Consider the following 15,464-nt stretch of genomic DNA (forward strand, 5'->3'; position numbering starts at 1 on the left):
TTTCAAGGAGACATACCCTCTTACCCCTACTTCACATAGCAATCCAGCACAGTCTCTACATGGGGACTGCAATTTTGTAATCCAACTGTTTGTTTTCTATTTTTGATTGCACTCATCATATAGTCTACCATAATATATGGCTTTTACATATTATATTGGTTGTTATGTCTGCTGTCAGTGCTGCTATTATGTAACTTCCCCAAGGGTGAGCAACTTTGCTTTCTCACTTATATGCCCAAGAAGCTAGGATAATGCCTGATATGGAGTTAGCACCCATTCAGTATTGACAGAAGTAAAATACTTCATGTTCATTGCTTCTTTTGTATGACTATGAATAGTGGTCACAATTTACCAATTTACAATCTATAAACCTAATTCATGTGGGAAATCTCACATTTAATGAATGTTTTGCTGTTGTTTTACTCAAAAGTACAAGGCTTCCCCCTAAGGTATAGAAAAATCTACTTCTCCTGGGGCAGACCTGGCTGAAGCAGCAGATATCCTGAAATATTGCAGTTTTATGAAAGGAGGTAACTGCAAATAAAATTTTGTCTTAAGATAACCATGCTCTATGGGCAAATAGTCAATTGCTCAGCAAAATGGACAGTGTAAAAACTTTCCACATAAGATCTTAAAACCAAATGTAAATTTCCTTTTATATAGTTCTGCCTATTTTCCATACTTTGAAAGGGACCAATTTTTAAAGTGTTTTTTTTTTAAGCCCAAGGGAGAAAAAGAAGAGTTTTAAACAAAACAGTAACAGTTACATCTCTACTTACTCTATACCATTCCAATAACTCAAACCTATATATTTTACTTATTTTTATTAATACATGTTGTATTTTATTCTGGACAAATGATGCAATCTTCTAAAACTTACATACAAGACATTCAAGAATACAGAGTATTAAAAGAAAGAGAGAAAGAAAGAAAGAAAGAAAGAAAGAAAGAAAGAAAGAAAGAAAGAAAGAAAGAAAGGAAGGAAGGAAGGAAGGAAGGATGGAAGGAAGGAAGGAAGGAAGGAAGAAACCAACCCTGTAGTAAACCTATATAATGATGCTGTGCTTTAAGGCAATCTCATAACGATAACCTATTTTAAGGCTGCCATTCCTCTGCCTCTTCTGCCTCCCAGAGTTCCTGGTGTGAATGTTTTACTCTACCCTAGAGAGGGTGTCTGGGGAATGTTGGGAGCCCATGGCAGCAGGAGCTTGTTGTGGTAGTGAGCAGGCAGCCAGCAGACAAAAGCTCTGCAGGTTTCTCTCCAGACAGGACTGGATCTCACAGCCTCTGAGTGATTAACCTCTAGAGTGCCCAACAATAACAGACTCCTGCAGGGTCCCAAAACAAAGTACCAGCTTTCATGAAGCCACTGACTTCTGGCCTCATGACCCTGGGAACAGGCTCTCTTCCTTCCCAGGCTTGGGAAAGTCTAGTTGCCCACAATAAAGTAGGCCTAAAAAGCACTCTTATTGGAGCTTACATAATAAGGAAAAGATGACTCCTAAGATGGCACCTGATACCCCTGGATATGTTTTTGGAAGAAGACAGGAAAGAGGAGGCCACACAGAGGAGAGATGCTGGCTTGCCGAATGAGTTTTGACAAAGCCCAGACAAGAAGGAGAAGCCCTGGGCCACCCAAAGGCAAAACAATGTGGCAACACAGAAAGCAAAAGCCAGACAGAGAAAATCAAAATTGGTATATATGAGCTACCTTAACAGTCCTAGGTTAGGAGACCTCCAGGCTGGTCTTACACACATGTGGATAAAGACAAGATGTTTCAATGGGAGAAATGGATGAGACCCATAAACGTGCTGCACCAATCCCATCTGCCCACACAGAGAGCATGTCAGCAAATTCTGAGCCAGGGACTTGCCCTCTGAAACCAGGGGGATTTTCTACCCCAGAAGGGATGGATCTCAGACATTTCTAGCTTTATTGAAAACTAATAATGTTCCCTTTATTTCTGTAGACTCTGGATCCTTCCTCCTACATTTCCTCTCCTTCTGTCTAAGGTAAGTTAGGAAGATGTAATGAAGTGTGGCTTGAAGTGGCCAAATAAATAAAACCAGCCTTCAATGCCCTTCTTCCTTCCTCCATTCTGGAAGAAATCTGCTGAGATCATGAGTAGAGTAGCAGCTTCCCTCTCTCCATGGGACTCTAGTTGTACCCTATTTGTGTGTACACACACACACACACACACACACACACACACACACAACACACACACACACACACACACATATATATATATATATATATATATATATATATATATATATATCCTGTAGATAAAATCACATACCAAAATTAACCAGACTCGATAATTTTCATATTTTATATTTTCATTACAGAATATTTTAAAGCACTTATCCACTCCCAAAGAACAAAACTCTGTGACAGAATTGAAGCTAGATGAGCAATTAGCTTTATGGCCTCCTTATAATCACTGTTTCCTAAGGCTAGACACAGGCTACCAAGACACTAGCTTAGCAGGTGTGATTTGGCTTGTTAAACTGCTTTGGACCCTATCTCAAGAGATAGCCTTTGGTAAAAACCACTAGTATATCTATTATCCTCAAATTAGCCTGCAGCAATTCCATTTGGGCTGCTTTTAAGTATCTTACGCCCAGAAAACTCTTTTCCCAATTCGTGGCATTTAAATCATGGTCGTTTCTTTATTTTTCTGCCAAAGACTTTATGAAGCTGGTCACTCTGGCTGCAAGTTTATCTGGGCTGCAGGAGGGGCCATGGCATTTGTCTTTGTAGCCACATCTCTCATATTCCCTTTCTAAAGATAGGTTAAGTCTGTTCCACATGCTCCTACTTTATAGCATAATACATGAGCACAGAGGTAGAAATCGTGTCAACAGGCTCATCAAATCATTGACTAGATAGAACAAGTCAAGCCAAATTGAAGTTGAAAGCAAAGACCAAGATTCCGTCAAGTATATCTGAATTTTAACTTTGGATCTCATTCCTCAAGAACATTTTAAAGCTTTACTTTCCAGAATTTGCACAATGAAATCATGGTTACATTTAACTTCCCTAAATATAAAGTTACATTCAAATATGCAAGAGATATTCAAACTGTTCACTGTCTTGCCCTCTATAATTAAAGACTGAGATAGACATACTCCATCTGCAGTAGTCATGTGAGCTCTGTTGAGAATCCCAGTTTCATTTGGCAAATGGAAAGACTTAACTGTTTGATGAAGTTGACCTAGGGTCACCATGTGGAAACAATGGCCCCAGAAAATAAAAGGGTAACTGGCAAATTCTCCAAGAGTTAAAAAAGGAACCATGCTTTAGCTAATGCTTGCGGAAGCCGTCATTACTCCATGCCTTGATCTGTGGTACAGAATACTCTGTTTCTGTCTTCTTCTTCTTCTTCTTCTTCTTCTTCTTCTTCTTCTTCTTCTTCTTCTTCTTCTTCTTCTTCTTCTTCTTCTTCTTCTTGTAAGACGGTGGATTAAAAAAAAAAAAAAAAACAGATCCCTGTGGCGTGGAGGGATCTGGAAAATGATTTGCCCAGGTTTGTTTCTTGAAGCCAAACCAGGCTAATAGGCAACTGCACCTTCAAATGAGTTACAGCAACAGACTTCAAATTCACTGCCACTTCAGTGGAACAGTTTTATACTTTGGGTGTGTACACATTTCAGCTAAACTTGTAACTTAAAATCCTAGGTTTTTTAAGTATTAGGAAATGTTTGGTGTGTGCTTTCTTCTGTTTGATGTTTTATAGTCTATTAGCATTAAAAAAGGCAGACTGTGTGGCAATGGCATGGTCTAGAATTCCTGAACACAGATAAAAGATGATGGCCTGCCTCATTATCAAGGGGATAGGGAGACAGTGTCATTGATTAGATACACCTACACTGTAATAGTGCAACAAAAAACTAGTCTTCCAATATAATTTGTAGAAGTATTAGAGAGAAAGGCATTGAGGAAAATTTCCAAAAATCAATCATATATTCAATGACAAGGCTAAAAGTAGTTGTTCAGCTCTCCCTATGACAAATCCAATCACATAGCCAACAGTCTGAAACATCATCTTTATTTTGGATGAGGGTAAACTTGATCCAAAACATATCTGTTCTGTAATATAATATTTGTAATGGTCACTCACAGACCATTTTCCTGACGGACAGGTACCCAATAACAAATGCCAAGAGGCCAAAGGGACAGTCTTAGATATTGAAGCAATGTCACTTTAAATGTTTCTCTCAGTTCCTAACCAGGGGAGAAAAGGCACCATTCTGGTGGTCAGGATTCAGGAAAAGGGCACAGCTCACCCTGCCCCTGCCCCTGCCCCTGCCCCTGCCCCTGCCCCTGCATGTTTCCCTTTGCTTGGGCCTTTTTCCAAAGATGACCTGTGCAGTGGTCATTTTTGGCTAGAAGGAGTCCAGACCTCACCTGCCTGTTGTACATTGCTGCCAGTCACTCCCTATCATGCATTTTTTGAACCCTCATTTTGTCTAAATGTAGTAATTTCCATATCATAGTTGTAACTATTCCCCTTTCCAATCTTCTACAAAATTACTATTTTTCTGAGTGAATATTTACTCTTGATATGCATGGGGTTTTGATACTGGGCTATCTCAAAACTAATTCATCCAGCCACCTAGGTTAACATAAGATGCTCTATCATCCAGCTGTTCTTAGATCTTGGCTCTTCTCTTTAATTGACCTATGACCTTAGGCAAGCTGATAAATTCCTTCAAGACTGTGTTTCCATTTATGTAAATTGAGTATTATACATGACATCTGCCTCATGGGATTGCTGTGGAGATTAAGTAACTAACACAGAGATAGATACCCATAGAGGCAATAAAAATAATATTTGGCAAATAATAGGAATTCATAAAATATAGCTGTAACTCTACTTACTACAATTTAATGTCCTTTATAAGTTGAAATAAAGAAAAGAGATACAAATTTAATGTTTTAAACTTGGTTCCTTTCCTTTCAACTTGTACTCAAATGATTGTACTCCAATTGGCTTTTGGATCAACAGATGAATAAACCGTCTACACATAAGAATGGGAGAGTCCTCCCTGCAATGAGAATGGGTTCTTGTGCTGTGTTAGTATTCCTGTTACCAGACAAAACAAGTTCTGCTGCCTAATTATCAGCAGAAAGAATAGCTAAAAATCACCATGCTGAAAAGTAATTTATTAGCTTTAAAGATATCTCTGGCATTTAATTGGCATTCAGCCACAGGTTTTATGTGGAGTTCAAATCATTCAATTACCTACAGGCACAGTTTTGAATTTGCTAATCATAGAGGCCTTACAGACACCTAAATTTGGCATGGTCATATATATTATTGACCCCCCTTTTTAGTGGCTGAAAACCAAGTGTATTTTGAATATTTTATCTCAAATTTGTTATAATAACTGAATATAGTTTCAGTTGCTCTCTGGTGAAGGGAATGCTATACCTTTCTGTATATTCCTTTAGTGTGGAATGATCATCCACTGGACTGGTTGTGGCCTGGGCTCAATCAATTTTCCTTATCGGCACCCCTCTTCAACTAACTATGAAAATCCTCTGAATCACCCTTGGTTGTCAGCATGGAGGATAATTAATAGAGATTAGAGCCTTTCTCTTTCTGAAGATCCATTTAAGAGAAACATGACTCTAAAAGTTCGAAATGTTATTCTTAGGTCTAGGCAGACCATCAGAGCCCCAGCATAATAGCATTTTCAAGCTGGTGTCAGGAGACTCCTGTGAGAAGGAAAGTCTTGAGTTACAGGCTGTACAGGCAGGAATAAGGTGGGCTGATAAGGCTTCTGCCCATTGTATAAACACTATAAATACAAAAGACCCTAAAGAAAAAAATACAACTTTGTCAAGTCCTGTGTCCCCTAGGTCACCAAATCACTGGAGAGACTTCAATCATTTAGGATTAGTCAAAACTCAGGATTTTTGTCTCCAGGTGAGGACTCTGAATAAAGGTCCTTCTGTAACTGCTATTTTTTTCTGTCAATCTTGGTCTATTTTATCTATAACATTTCTTAAAGCCTGACTGTCAGCTGAAGGTTGAAAACAACCTAATGGGTTTCTGTGTTTGGTTTCCTTGACATATCACAAGAGCTGATAACTTTTTGTATACATTAACTAATAGCCTTCTTCAAAGTACGCTGACATCTAACAGTGTTAAATGGGTTTTAATGAACTCTAAATCTCGATCCTTGGTTTCTGCAAATGAAGTCTACTTTCCTTATAATCTGGAGGGCTGATGCTGTGCATTCCAATGAATATGAACCAAGCCTGGACCCTGACTGGGTAGCTTTAAACCAGATTAGAATCATGCAGACAAAACATTCTTATGGTTGACTTTTTAAAAATATTATCCAGATACATGGAAATATACAGACATAACCACCATGTCAAAGTGTTTATTCCTAATGATGGAAAACATTTAATGGCTTTCTTGGTGACATATAATCTTTGGGACAATCCAGTTAGAAAAGACTTGAGGAAGGTGCTAGAGATATGTCTCAGCAGTTAAGAACAGTGGTTGCTCTTCCAGAAGAGTTGGGTTGAATCCCAGCACCCATGTTGAGTGACTCAGCTGTCTGTAACAATGGTTCCAAGGGATTCAACACCCTTTTCTGGCCTCCCTGTGTACTTTACACAAACAGCACACACATGATAATCGGGCAAAGATACATACACATAAAAAATAAACTAAATAAATCTGTAAGTCTTAGATAATGCTGGTAGTATTTGTAACCCTTGCTTTTCACATCAACCATCTCTATTTTTTTCCTTGTGTTTTGGATTTATTTCATGGAGCTGTCTCTGAACGTACACTAGGAAAGGAGGATATCAATTGTTTGTACTAGGGAGAGAGTTTAGAGTATAAGCTGAATCAACTTGCTAATAAATTATTGTTTTGTTCTGCCTTGTGCATTATATATGTATATGCATGTTTTTGTTCTTTCATTGAAATTTTGTTACAATAAAGAAAATACTGGATACCCTCATCTTATTAAGATAAAAAATCATTTTCACTCCCAGGTTTGGAAGTTCAGTCCATGATAATTTGGCCCTTTTGGTTTGGGACTGACTATAGGGTGTGCCTGGCAGAGCAGGGCTGCTTATTTCATGGCTGGGAAGTAAGAGAGAGAGAAAAGAAGCTAGACTCCCTAAATACCCTGTGAGGACACTACTTCAATGATCCAAAGATTATTTCTCATTGGCCCTATGTCAAAGTTTATATAACCTGTCAACATTGCCACTTAGTGGAACAAGGCTTTTAGCACAGGGGCCTTTGGATGTCTCTGAAGATCAAACCATAGCAGAAGTGTTCACATTTAGCTTCTCTCCCAGCTCTTCATGGTCATTCACTTCCTTAGTGACACAGTTCTGTCCCATAAAGGCAAATGACAGCTAGGCCAACAAGAACAAAGTCCTTATTGCTACTTTCCACTGACTTCAGTTCAGCTCCTGAGAAGCCTGCTTCCATGAGGGGAAAAACAAGACAGGAATAATTTACCATGTATAGTACCGTTAGAAAGAATCACATAAATATTCTAAAGACTGTACAGTAAATAATGTGTGTTTAGAAAGGCAATGTAAATATTTGATATAGCACAGAGCAATGGTTAAGGTCAAAATGAAATCATGGTGTTTGGAGAAATATAGAATGCACTAAATTGCACCACAGCTTCCCTGCTGCCTAGCAGTACAGTTCATAAATCACAACAGAGTCCACATTACCTGGAATTCAACCATTCCAGCTGCCAGGTGGGCTCCTCCCTTCATTCCCCACTGCCATAAGAGGTTCCCACTCCCACCTCACCACTCAAGGCCCTGCTTTGAACTATGGCAGTGATCAATACCTGCTCTTTGAGAAATGGAACCAGGGCATGTGAGTGAACTCACCCAAATCACTAATTTTCATGGGGAGTGTGGTAGGAAAACTGATCTCAAACGGACATAGAAATGTATAATGAATTCCACATGCAACATGAGCTCTGCATATTTTTTCAGGTGGCCAAAGACACATCCCCTTGCTTTCCTACAACCCACTATCCTAAGTCTTGATTGGGTAGGCCAGGCTCAGTTCTGCATCAATGCCCCTGCTAGCCCTGAATATTATAATATTTACCAGATTGTGTGAAAAAGATGCAGGTGTGTTCTGATAAATGGAATACAAATATCAAAATATTCAGAGGAAGGGCAAAGGGATGTCAGGCAGCTCACATTCCCATTAATTGAAACAACTGGGAGAAAAATGTCCCTCTGATTAGTTACTTGGAGTTGGGAAATTAAAGCTTTTGCCCAGTTCAGTGTTTTAAATGGTTACAGTAATAATGTCTTAGAGAAAGAAAATATCTGATAGAAACAACAGGGTTTGTTTTTTTTTTTTTTTTTTTTTTGGAAGCTAGAAATGTACTAACTTTATCGGCAAATCCTTGAGAGTGCATTTCCTGAGACAGGACTGTCCTGCCTAATCACAACACAGGCATCAGAATCAGAAATTAACTTCAGCATATTTCATCCTTTCCCAATTTGCATTTCACAATTTCTCCCTAAAGTGTCTTTAATAACAAAAGGAGCTGGTCTACATTACATTTATTTGTCATGTCTTTTTAGTCTTCATCAGTCTGAAATCATCCTTATTTTTTTCAAGCATTTATTTCCTTAAAATATATTTCTTAAAGAAGAAACTGATAGGAATAAATACTATATTTAGTCATCTTAGCTTGGTCAGTTAACAACGAGAAACCAAGGAAGCAGAGTGGAACCTGGGAGTGAAGAGAGAAATCATATTTTGAAACCAAAACAGATGAAAATGGTTACAGGAAATTAATGAATCACATTGGGAGTAGGGTGTGGTAGTGTCAGATTGTAATTCCGAGACTCTGGGGACTGTGGCAAGAAAATCAAGAGTTCATGGTCACTCTTGGCTACATAGTGAATTGGAGGCCAACTTTAGCTACTCAAAATCCTGTCTCAGCAAGAAAAAAATTGAGGTGGCAAGTGAGGAGATTGCAATAACCCATGTATACTGAGAACAGAAAGGCACTTGCTAAAAGCATGTGTAGAAAAGGGTCCCTAAAGCTGGTGATTTAAGGGTATGATCACCTGGAAGTCTATGACCAATATTGAGTACTGAGCCCCACTCCTTGGGACTCTAACCCATGAGTTATATGTACCAAATAATGTGCAGTGGAAGCAGGTTTTATGGGTGATTTCAAGAGAAATGTGACTCACACTTTATAGCTGAGACTATCAATTGGAACATCTCAACAACATGGGAGATGTGAAACTCCCTGAAACGTAATACAGAAGCTTCTTGTTTACAGCTTGAGACTAGGAAGTTATGGTGGTTTGAGTAAAAATGGCCTTTTTAGGTTCATATATTTGAATGCTTAGGGGACAACAGTATTTGTAGGAGTGGGTATGGTCTTGTTGGAGGGAGTGTGTCACTGGGGATGGACTTTGAGGGTTCAGAAGTCCAATCCAGGCCCAGTGTCACTCTCTCTTCCTGCTTCATGTAGATGTAGATGATGTAGATGATGTAGATGATGATGATGTAGATGATGATGATGTAGATGATGATGATGTAGATGATGCAGATGTAGATGATGTAGATGTAGATGATGTAGATGATGATGATGTAGATGATGATGATGTAGATGATGTAGATGATGCAGATGTAGATGAAGAAGACCAGCTCCCGTGTCTGCTCGAGTATGGCCATGCCCCAAGCCTTGAGACTAATGGATAAGCCATGAAACGGTGAGCTAGCTCCCATTAAATTCTTTCTTTTATAAGAATTGCTATGGTCATGGTGTCTCTTCACAGCAATAGAACAGTGACTAAGAAAGAAATGATACAGGGTGTTATTACAGTCATAAAGCCTGGCCAGATTCTGGTGGAGATATAAATCCTGGTTCTTATGGACAGTGGCCTCAGGGATTGGTGCTCTGGTACTGTAAACCACCACAGAAGGCATTCTAGAATGAATGTAAGCATGCCTTCATTTTCTAGTGCCTCGATGGATCAAAAAATAGCTATGGCTTCCTCCTCTCCTCAAAAACAAGAAATGTAAAACACAAATTAGACTGTGTATGGTTGACAGTCCCTGCTAATACTATATGTTTTTAAAACAAAGATTCTATACCATGTTTGCTTTAATGCTCATCAACTGCATGTTCATTCATTCTTGGACGTATTCAAGAAATATACCACTAATAGTAATAGAAAGTAATTTTCCAAAACCTTTCCTCTTTTAAAGATTGATTTGGGTTTAATAGCACTCTCCCTGTAGTGTTGTCTGTTACATATTGTTTCTAGAAAGATCTCCCCACTCCATCTCTCATCTCAGGATAGTCCACAGGAATGTTCCAAGTAGGTAAAAGGCATGAGTTGTGGTCAGAAAAAAATTCCTTGGAGATGTAACTTTTTAGCTGAGCTGCAAAGGATGAGTAGGAGGCCCCTGTACTGAGTGACTGTGAGGCAGAGGGAGTGTTGGTAAATAAGAAGAATGTGGGACATGCTTCACTCAAAGGCGGAGCAGGGAGGAAGACTAGACCCAAGGAAGCATATACAAGTCAGTCAGGGACCAGGAGCCACTGGGAGTCATTCTAGCAGGGACTGAGTACTCAAACGGGCAGGGGTGGGGGGAGTTCAAAACCAAGCTCAGTAACATCAGAAGCAGTTGTTCTCTGTGACAATGGATCTGGAAAGTAGTGAGGGATAGCCTGATCATCCACGTCTCCTGAGTGCTGGTCCCACAATGAATGACCATGAGAAACAGCTACTAACCAGAGGATGGATGGATCAGAGGAAAGCAGGGTCCAGAGAGTGCTGGCAACACAGCTGCTTTCCAGGGAGTTTCACCTTTGGATTACAAGCCATTAGCTTCTGTAGTGTCTCACCTGGTGAAATCGTTCCTTATTTTTCATGAGATGGAACTAAGCACCAGAAAAATTGAGTGACTCAAAGCATTCCAGGAACACGGGGTGATTAAAAGCCCAGGTTGCCTAACTTGTCTAGACTAACAACCCACAACAGATGAGAGGAAACAGTTCTGAAAGACATCTTTTCATTGTGGACACATAAAACACAAAGCAGGTTCTCCAGGAAGAAGCCAGAGATCAGCATCCCCAAACAAAATAGTCTGTGAGGTGATTGACACCAGTGGGGACAGAGAAAGGCAGTGCTGACACAGAGAGAGCAGTTGTAGCCATAAGGCTGATCCAACCCTGCTGAGTGTGTCTGGGAGTCAGATGGCCTTCCAGGAGTCCCAGGAGCCAGGCCTTTGTGGCCCAGACTCAACCTGTCACTGTGCCTGCCTCAGTGTGGAGTGCTGGCAGCCATGTCAACTGCTGGGGCCTCAATCCTTTGTGACTCTCTGTGGGGTCTAGACAGCACAGCACAAGGCCCAACCCAGAAGTGTCGCCACTCCTCTGCCAGGACCTCAGGCATTACAGCAGCCTGTTCTGGTTTATTGTAGCCACCCTGGACCTTCTCCATCTTTCAGGTGTTGCCAAGCTACGGTGCATCAGCCATACCACAGGCAGATTTTCCTTAAACATTCCTTCACCCACAAACCTCCAGCTACTTTGCTTCTTGCTCACAGTGAAATCTAACGGCTATCATAACCTTTAAGGGCTTATGAGATTTGGCTCATTGGCCTTATGTCTCTCATTTTAAAATACAATATATAGATTTGAACTATTCGCTTTGATAAGCATTCACCCCTATGTATCCACTCCACTTCTTGTCACTGCTGGAAGGTAGCTTTTGCTCCTTTGCAGTCATTTGTCTCCTGGTCCCGTCTGTGGAGTGGCAGTAGACGTCATTACTACTACTACTTTCCCCTCTCCCTGCCTTTCCTCCTCCTCCTCCTCCTCCTCCTCCTCCTCCTCCTCCAAGACAGGGTCCTGTTCTGTAGCCCAGGCTGATCTCAGGACCCTGATCTCTCTCCTACCTCAGCATCTCCAGTGCTTTAATCGCAGTGCCAGCTACATTCTTATAAATGATTTCACAGCAATTTTAAGCAACAAGTAGAGTTGTCAAACAAAGATGTCTGATTTCTCTAGTACCAAATCAATAACCCCTCAGTGTGTCACCTAAAAGAGGCAGGCATGACAAGTCTTTAACTCCAAAGTACTTCTTTTTTAATACTATAAAAAAGAGTGGAAGATTCAAATGCTTTAACCCAATCCCTCTTGAAGGTTTTCTTGGGGGGTAGGAGGGGTGAGAGTTGTTGGTTTTGTTCCTATATTTATTTGTCACATAGCAAATCTTAAGCTAGCTTTGAGTGTGAGCAAGAGTATATATTATCTAAGATTTATGGTATTCTTCCAAAGTGGAGAACAGGTTCAATAGAATGGAAGAGGGAAACTACTTGCTGTGGTGTTGTATTCTTGGTGCCTCCACAATGTTGACCAAGTTACTGTTGGAGTTCAGAGTAGAAAAGGAGAGAGACTGGGTCTCCTGTCTAAATTGGAAAACAGGTGGCTATTTTTCCTTGGAGATGATTCAATGCTTTTGAAATCTAACTAGGTTAAATACTATGCTGTTACTTATGGGTAACATTGTACCAAGTCCATAAGGAAACAAATTATGATTACTTACTGGAATGCAAACTCATGTAAACCATTAATTCTTTTGTATTTGCATATTTGGTTTCCATCAGCAAACACTTCAAACTACCTCTTGATAAAAACACGATTGTTACAGAAGAGGGAGAGGGACAACAAGCAAACATATCTGCATCTTTGAATATAAGAAACTCCTTAAAGCTTTGGCTACCCAATGCACCCCCCAGTTTCATCCTGGGCCTCAGTATTTTTCAGCCTTGTCCTGGACACCATCCTTTAGAACAAGGAGTGAGTTCATGATCAAGATGCTCGTATCTCAGTACAGTTACCATAAAGATTGATTACCCATCTATTATTTAGTCAGACAGAAGTCCCTTATCAAATCTGTGTTTATATGGAATTTGAGTATTGAGCATTAGGAGCACAAATTAAACAAACTCTGAAGAGATTCAAAAACAATTGAACTCTAAATTGTATCTGATTTACATAAAGATCAATACATGAAACAGAAAACATTTTAGCAGTAAGAGGCTTCTCATTTCTGTATTAGAAATGTATAAAATCAAAGTTAAAGCTGCCATTCAGTATCATTTGGGTTTTTGCTACAGAGTCACCATAAAACTCAGCAGTTTATTGATTTTCTTAGTTTAGAGTAAGACTGGGTAGGTCTTTCTTTAGCTCCTGCACACATCTGGGGCTGGCTCAAGTCAAATGACCTCAGTCACAAGTAATGGATGTGTAGTAGTGTGCCAGTTTGGGCCATGTGAGAACTTTGGCTATGTACTTCTGGACCCCAAATAGCTAAGCCCAACCTGCCTATACATGAGGAGGCACTGACAGAAATTCCATGTTTCAGAGTATAAATACATAACACATTTTGGTCCTGTCTTTGAGAGCTACTGGCCAAAAGTTTTTAGTTAAGGTTATATTAAATGGCTTTTGTTGTTGGGGGCCTTCATAGATACAGAAGGAAGTGAAAAACTGAGTATTATTTCTATCAACAATACATCATATCTTAAAAGTGTTGAATCAGTTTTAATGCAATATGAAGAAAGGTGTAACTTGAAGCATCAAGCATCCATTTGAATAGTTGATGGATTTGAAGGGTAGAGGCACCTCTACTTTGAGTGGCTTTGCCTCATATCCTTCTATGTTTTTAAGGTTCCATCATTAATTCTGAGATGTTTCTTTTCAAGCAGAAGGATCATAACTATGGTAACAGTGCTGGTTTCTCCACAGTCTCCACTCACTACTCTTCAGGGGAGCAAAAAGGGCTTTTTGATAAATGCAAGAATATGTTTAGTAGCTTTACTACTCTTGGAGTGAATCTGGCTGAACACTAAACATGTTCTTTCTCATTAGGTAAAAGCAGAGCCCTGCAAGGTACAATTGAAAAAAATCTGTTTAATTATGTATTTTAAAATTATGAACACCAATGGTCTACAGGCAGACATTCCTTCCAAAATCATTGTTATGTGTAATAAAGATATATTTTATCTCTTGTTGTTATTGGGATCATAACCCGGACACTTTCAAAATAACACTGACTATAGAGCATATAAAATTAATCCTAGCTATCCCAAAACAGTAAATAATGTTTGGAACACATTTGAACTCTTACTTGCTATCTTCAGGATTATTTATTATGGTGTTGAATGTGTATACCACAGCAACACCATGTGGAATGTTACCTGAAAATTTAGATTTCTGGACTTAATCCACATTATTGAGTTTTTGAGAGTTAGGTTAAACTAACTGTTCACCTTTAATGAGTACCTAATATACACAGAGTTCTTAATTGGTCTAAGTAATAAAAACCCAGAGTCAGATATAGAGGAAAATGCTGAGAGATCAGAGCGAAGGACTAAGCCACAGTCACACCTTACCTCCTTAACATCTCAACAAACAAGAGAACAAGTTCCTGTTTCTCTCTGCTTATATCCTTTTTCTGCCCAGCTATTTTGTCTTTTTGTACAGACATCCAGACCTCTATGGCTAGCAAGTGGCAAGCTCCATTATCTTGCCTTCAGACAGGATTTTTGTACAAACAAGATATCACCACAGCCTAAGGTGCTTATTTATTTTGAATTACTCTTTAAAATATATAAGTAATAAATGTATTATGTTAAAAATAACACTACCATCTCTAAACATAAAAATGTATCACATTCTCATTTCATGTGCTGTCAAAAACAAACATCATTTTTATATCAGTCTTGAAAGTCTTTTCCTCAACATTTTTGTGCAGTGTATTTACTCTCAGGTTATTGAAGAGAGATGATTATTTTGCCTAATATTTTTGTATTACTGCCTTAAATTAAACTTTTCATTCAACAATATTCTCTATGAATACATTCCTTAATATAGATCACAAAGAAACCATTATATGTGCATGTATGACTTATGTACAATACCTATTACAAATAAATCTAATTATTTTTCATGGGAGCATAATATTTCATATCATGAACACACATCTCCTTTCTTACATATTGCTTTCAACTGTTTGGTATCTTAAACAAAGGTACAATGAACATCACACATGGAATTCCTTATCTATATACCTATCAAAATAAATAAACATGCCATTTCTGAGTTGCTAAATGTTTAAAATGCTTTATAGAGTAATTTTTAATTGATATTCACCAATAATTTGTTAAAATATTCACTTTCCCTATCTTTACATTATCAAACTTGAGAAATAGTCCATTCTTTGAAACAATGTTGGATTTATAAAACAACAAAAACAAACAACAGAATAACCACATCCCAAAAGGTAGTATGAACAATTCCTATATTGCCCTTACCTACTTTCTCCCGTTATTAATATCTTACAGCACTGTAGCATCTGTGAAGTAAGTGAAAGCCAACACTGGTGTGTTACTGTTGCTTAA

Source organism: Cricetulus griseus, chromosome 2 (genome assembly GCF_003668045.3).
Source record: "Cricetulus griseus strain 17A/GY chromosome 2, alternate assembly CriGri-PICRH-1.0, whole genome shotgun sequence".
NCBI classification, from domain to species: domain Eukaryota; kingdom Metazoa; phylum Chordata; class Mammalia; order Rodentia; family Cricetidae; genus Cricetulus; species Cricetulus griseus.